The sequence below is a fragment of the Lichenostomus cassidix genome, chromosome 4 (assembly GCF_008360975.1).
Source record: "Lichenostomus cassidix isolate B80296 chromosome 4, HeHo_3.0, whole genome shotgun sequence".
Classification (NCBI taxonomy): domain Eukaryota; kingdom Metazoa; phylum Chordata; class Aves; order Passeriformes; family Meliphagidae; genus Lichenostomus; species Lichenostomus cassidix.
The window spans coordinates 3701366-3708523 of NC_139484.1; positions in this window are offsets into that span (position 1 = coordinate 3701366).

Below are 7158 nucleotides of genomic sequence, written 5' to 3' on the forward strand. Positions count from 1 at the left end.
ATAAGGGGAAAAGTGGTGCACTTGTGATTTTGGTTTTTTCTGCTAGTGCCCCTTGCTCTTACATTGTGTCTTTTAAGGCAGTTGCACAAATTTTGTATCCACAGGCAAATTCTGTTTATTTTATTTTTTTGGAGGTTATATATGTGTATATATACAGTAAAACTTTGTAGTACCCTATGTTTACAGATACATTTTCTTGTTTGAAATGGGCCACTAAAAAGTGGGCCAATTCACAAATGACAAATTACTTGTATTTGTATACATTTGTATCAGTGTTCTGTGAGATTTCCTTTCACATCCTTAGTTTTTCCTAAATCATGTGACCAGCCAGCCAGTTCCTGCTGTTGATATACCATTTTTAGTTTAAAAAGATTCAGTCTCACATGGACTTTTCCCCCTCATCTCATGGTACAAATGAAACTAATCTTTCAAAGACGAACTTAGAAGTGACTGCTTTCAGTTAACACAGTATGTGCCAGGACAGTAAAACTGTTTCAGACTTTATATGATTGGGACCTGTCTGAAAACTCTTTCAGCCTTCAACTGTAGGGTTTTTTTACCTTGCTGATCTGCCTTTTGACAACCACAGATAACATGTGCCCTATTTCTTCTAAACATGTTGGCACTGCATTCAGTTGTCTCCCAACACCATATAAAATGGTATCTCTCTAGACAAATTTGAGTAGGGGCCAAAATGTGCAAATAGCTAGACCCTCCTAGCAAAAAGGAGATAGAAAGGAAACCAGATGCACAGCTTTCAAGTGATAGTATTAACCCATGGGTATCCTATGGAGAAAACTTTGTATGACCTCAGTAATGACTGTCAGAGACTGAAATATGATAGTTTGTCTTAAACATCTTCATGAAGGACTTTTGCCTGTTATAGCAAAACCATACAAAAGCTGCAGAGAAAACCACCAAAACCCTGAATGGGGCCCTGAACTCCACTGCTCACTGCCCACTGATGAAGATAGGTGAACTCAGGGCTGGGGAGAGGAATACATTCCCAGAGGGATCAAGGTCAGCACCTTTGGGGTGCAGACCACAGCCCCAGGGCCATCAGCTGCCAGGACAGCACAGACCCTATTGCACTGGATTCTATATTTCTCAGTGGTGCGGCAGTGGTGGGGAATCCTTACCACCAAGAAGATGAGATGGAGGGGAGCAAGGAGTCGTTGGGATCCACAGAGGAGTGATGTGTTTCTATCTAACCTCCGTCATTCTCTCCCTGTATCCCCAGCACACCCCCCAACCCCCCAGCTAGTTTTCTTTCTCTCTCTCTCTCTCTTTCTCTCTTTCTCTCTTTCTCTCTTTCTCTCTTTCTCTCTTTCTCTCTTTCTCTCTTTCTCTCTCTTTCTCTCTTTCTCTCTTTCTCTCTTTCTCTCTTTCTCTCTTTCTCTCTTTCTTTCTCTCTTTCTCTCTTTCTTTCTTTCTTTCTCTCTTTCTCTCTCTCTCTTTCTCTCTTTCTCTCTTTCTCTCTTTCTCTCTTTCTCTCTTTCTTTCTCTCTTTCTCTCTTTCTCTCTTTCTTTCTCTCTTTCTCTCTTTCTCTCTTTCTCTCTTTCTCTCTTTCTCTCTTTCTCTCTTTCTCTCTTTCTTTCTCTCTTTCTCTCTTTCTCTCTTTCTCTCTTTCTCTCTTTCTTTCTCTCTTTCTCTCTTTCTCTCTTTCTCTCTTTCTTTCTCTCTTTCTCTCTTTCTCTTTCTCTCTTTCTCTCTTTCTCTCTTTCTCTCTTTCTCTCTTTCTCTCTTTCTTTCTCTCTTTCTCTCTTTCTCTCTTTCTCTCTCTCTTTCTCTCTTTCTCTCTCTCTTTCTTTCTCTCTCTCTCTCTCTCTCTTTCTTTCTCTCTTTCGCTCACTTCCTCTCTCTCTCTCTCTTTCTTTCTCTCTTTCGCTCTCTTCCTCTCTCTCTCTCTCTCTCTCTTTCCTCTTTCTTTCTCTTTGCCTCTTTTACCACTAAATAAAATATATCAAGTTTTTTGGCACCAACATCTAACCTTGTTTGGTTTTAATAATATTAGGTATGTTTCAAACCTTTTTGGGCTTGGTCACTTTTATTCACAGAGACTTAGTTTTCTTTGATCTTCTGTGTTTAAACTGGTTCGTAACAATGCCTAAAAAACATAAAAAACCTTTGGGTCACAGAAATCATTCTGAAATTAAATACTGACATTTTGGAAAAACCTAGGTGAGTTTGGTGTTTGAATTTTTATTTTCTTTTAGAAGACACTTTGTGCACTACTCAGAAAATGTTCCTTGGTCTACTTAACTTTTTTATTTTTTTTTCTTCCTGCTGCGACACAGCCTCGTGTTTCACGGATGGCCACCCACACCACAAAGAGGTTGGGACAGTCCGGGTCCGAGACACACTGGGGCACATGTGATACCGCGGCGAGCGGCAGAACTCGGGGGGACGCGAGTCTTCATAGAGGCACGGCGAAGAAAGAAGTGTAGGATGGCAGTCTGTGATTTCCAGGGAATTTATTAAGGTCCACAGGTGAAGGTCCAGGGATGGAGAGGAAGGGATGGGAAAGAGAGGGAAGAGGGGAGTGGTTAGCTCCGAAGAGCCAACCAGGGAAAGCCAGAGGGGAGGAGATAAGGAGGGGAAAAGGGGTTACACCAAGAAGTTTACAGCAGAGGAGGGTACAAACTCAGGAAGCCAATAATATACTCAGCTAGGGAGAGATTTCTAGAACATAAACCATGTACAGCTTGTATTAATATGCATACCCTAAATCCTACTAGCATACTGCAACATCTTCCCACTTTCACAATCTGCCCAAGTCTGTGTCTTTGTCCTAATTATCCTAAATTGCTCCATCTCTTTCTCAGTCTTTTAAGGCACATTGGTTCTAAGTGTTTTTCCTCATCAGATGTAAAAGTTTCCTCATCAGATGTAAAAGTTTCAGTCAAGTGCACATATAGGAGGAGGACCTAGTTTATCCCTCAGCTGGTTACAGTCAGTTCAATAAATATGAATAATAATGATATTTTATCTTACACAATCAAATACCTTTTTCATACACACAATATGAAAAACTGGCTTGTGAAGTTTATCACTGTATTTATTTGATAAGCCTGGTAGGAATATGGATCAGAAAACAGCTGGCTGTAGTCCTTCAGATCCCTGTGAATTATGTTAATGAATTAAGTGACATGTGGATTATGTTCTTTTCTGAAATTTGTTACACACTCTAACTCCAATTATATTTGGAGTTGAAACAGAAACAAAAAAACCCTTCAACCCCAAAAGAGCAAAACTGCCTTACATATATGTAACTAGATTTTTTTCTTTCAAAGTGCACAAAATTTTGTTTTCTAATATGGAAATCAGCTGGAAAATTTCTGTTAACTGGGATTACAAGAGACAGAGATTTTTCTGGCACTAAATCGGCTTGAAAACACCATTGCTCGTGTCTCTTGAATGTTAGGGAAAAGTACAGGAATGCTAAGGGCTGAGGATGTGGTTGTGGGATCTTGTCTGATGTGGAAGGGACTTTCTTTTAGGTATATGGAAGGTTAAATACATCTTTATGATTCTGGATTTACAGCAAATCATACGATTATTAATGGCCAAGGCTTATTAATGATGTGTGCTACACCAAATCATACCTTCATCAGGCTTTTCTGTTCTGGGTCTGAATTGTAATTAATCCTCACTCTGAGATGGGTATTGCCACCTAAGCCTGGTTATTCTGGAAGACTTGAAAGTTTTATTAATTCTATAGGTCTAATTGTTCTCATTGAGTTGTTTTGCTATAGTTGAACAGCTGAAGCAAGGATAGGTTGTCTTATATTAGGAGGGATTTTGTGGAAGGCAAGGAGAGGAAAGCTTTGTGGCATGTCTAATTTGAGCATTGATCTTTCATTTCTTGAGAGTTAAGTGTGAGATGATCTTAAATCCTGAGTCTAGGACTACTGAATAGTGGCTAGGTTAAATATCTGCTTCCCAGGGGAAGGCAATGCTATTGCAGTTAATAAAAAACAAGACCCTCAATAGTTAAAATAAGTGCCTGTACTAAAAAAAAAAAAAAAAAAGCTAAAAATTTTGCTAACAAATCTTTTCAGATTTTTGTAGATCTTTCTACTTTCTCAGTCTCTGGCAAAATACTTGGTGGTGAAAAGCAACATTCTTGCTTTAGAGCAGGAAATTGCCAATGCAAGTCAGAATTCTGATTGTTAAATAATAATAGATGAGAGATGGACAGATAATTTTAACTAGAGAAGTGAAAGAAGGAATACTACTCAAAGTCATTTATGAAATACAGCCACAAAATACCATTACATACAATTCCCTTTGCTGCTTATGAATACAACTCTGCCGAAGCCTTTAACAGGTCGGTAGTCATGGCATTTAATTGCCAGCTGCCTTAAACCTTGAGCAGGTCAGCAGAGACACAATGGTATCAGGGATAATTTGTCATTTATGTATTTCCATGGAGTGATATATAATGTCTTGCTGAGAAGGGTCCTTGTGGGTGTCAAATACGGCTGCTGCCTGTAATGGAAACAAAGGAAAAAAATAAAAGGCTGGCAAATAGATGTTTCTGTAAATGTAATGTTTAGTTTGCAAGTAACCTTGAGGCTAAAAGATAATTCCACCTCTGCTGGGGGGCAGTAAAGAGGTGGCAGGTGAACAATTCAACCTCTGTGTTATTTATTGATTGGAAACGACTCCCTGTGTCTGTGCTGCTTCTGAAATTTATTAAAGCCAGTCAAACATCCAGAGTGTGATATACACAGACTTGCTGTCTTCCCTCTCCTAATTTCAATTTTTAAGTGCTTCCTAGAGACAGATATAAAATCAGTCATCATGTCTGGCATGTGGTGTGCACTTAGGGCTAGAGCCAAAACTTATTGAAGTCGTTGGTTGCCTTTCAATTGACTTCAACTTTCAACTAGCTTTGGCTCAAGCCTTCAAGAAAAAGAAAAGAAAAAAGAAAAAATCTGGCACCATGTGGTTCAATCTAAAAGAGCTGAAACAAAACCAAACCTTGCTTACCCTCTCAAAAGGGAAATAGGGTAGATGAAGAGACTTATGTGGACCTGCAGCATTGTGGATGGGGATCTTGGTTTGTCTGTAAATCTCCATCTTCTGGTGCTCTGGGGCCAGCCTGGAGAGTAGGAATTCAGGGCTTGTATTCATTCCTGTGCTCCTCCTGTGTGGGGAGGATGGATGTCGGATGCCTAAAGATGTTTGTCACATGTGTGTTGACTCTGCTGGTACCACCAGCTGCCACAAACTTTGTGCCATATGTGGTGGGAATCTCTCACATCTCCAGGCCATTACTTTGGTCATAGGCAATTTGTTCTACAGAGGTTGCTTTTACAGAATTTACATATTTGTCTTTCTGTTATAAGGAACTCCTGCCTGTAGTGAAACCACACTCACTAACCGAAATTCCTTATGGCTTTTCCTTGGATGATGCGGATGATAATATTTATAAATTTTCAAAAAACTTGTCTTCCCTGGGTCTGAAGTTTTTCTCCAGACAAGGGAAAGGATTTTGAAAATAGACGGGCTATTTTCTTTTTCAATCAATGTTTAAAGAAAACAAAAAAGGTCTAAACAGCCTTTTTCAAGGGAAATGATGGAAAGGCAGAGAAGTTCAGCACTCTGCAGTAGGGCCAGCTACAGCACTGGGGAGTGCAGTGCTGCAGTAAATGTCAGGAAATGGTGATCCAATTTTGGGATACCATCTTAGAGGATATATTTAAGCTGTTGCATCCTCAAATGTGGTATAGAATGTTCCCTTTTATGCTCTCGGGGGACAGAAAAGCTCATGTAGTGCAGAATGGGTTTTTCTTCTAATCTGTTTTTCTCTTTCTATAACTTTCTAACTTCTCTGTGATGGCTTTCTGTCTGAGTTAGTGTTTCTCCTCTTCCACAGAGACAATCTCTGCCTTTTGTCTCATAAACTCAGCTCAAACCAGGACAAAGATCTCCTAAACCATATTTTTCCCAAGGCCAGCAGATTTGGGCCTTTAGTATATGACACACTTGTTCTTTCTTTCTTTTTTCTCTCTCTCATGTTCATGAAGAATGCACTTTATTCTGAAAGAGAAAAAATGTGCTACCTTCCTTACCACATTTGGTGTTGGCAGCTCATGAGAGATGATTCTGATTCTATTCTTACTCCTAATGGGACTGACACTACACCCTCTACTCATCATTCAGACAGATTCAAGACATTTACGTCTTCCTGCATCTTGGTGGCAGAGAGGATGTGCTGTGCTGATTTTGTACTTGGCAGGTTGCACAGGACATATGGCTTTTGCATTGCATTATTGCTGCTGGCAGAACAGAGCCAAAAAGATGGATGAATTGTTTGTAGGACTGCCTCCTATTCATTTTGCTCTCTATCACCCAGGCCCATTTTCTTCCTTGCACCCATCCTTACAGACCTGCTTCAGCTGAAGCTTCTCCCACGGTAAAATAGTATTAAAATGTCACAAATGACATCTAAAGTTCCTTTAGATGAGAGGGTTTCCAAGCAGGCTGCTTAATTCTCAGAAGAATTTTGTGTATTTCCGACAAAAGGTCATGTTTGTGCCTTGGTAGGATTTCATCAGGGAAATGATGCAGTGGTGTCTTCCAAAGCAAAGGTGTTTCTGTTTGCTTTGATTCTCCAGCAGGAAATGCCTGGGCAAAAAAGGATCATGCTTTGCCGCAGGGTGTCACATTGCTCCTGTTGGGGCCATGCTTTGTTTTGCTGCTAACAGCCCTGCTTTCCTTCTGACTGTGGGCATCACTGGATTTTATGGACCCTAGAAATACTGAAATCTGGCAACCCTGGCAATACAACAGATTTTTGTGCTTTATACACACCCATCCCTTATTGTTTCATGCTGCTACTCTTCTGTGTTTACTTTTTCCTTACATGTTTGTCACACCTTGCAAAGGCAAAATGGCACCTGCCCCAGATGCCCCTGTTTTACCAAGGCTTTGAGAAGGAAAGAGGTTGGATCAGGTGCCTGAGCAACCCCCATCCTTGGAGATGGGCAGAGAATGGCTGCCTGCTCCTTGTACTGAATGACCAGACCTGCTCGTGGCAGGGCTGGGGCTGGGGACATCCCATTTTCTCTTCCATCCTGGTGATCTTGGGACCTTCTAATCCCATCATCTATTTCTCATACAGTTTCACCCATTTTTTCCCTGTAAAT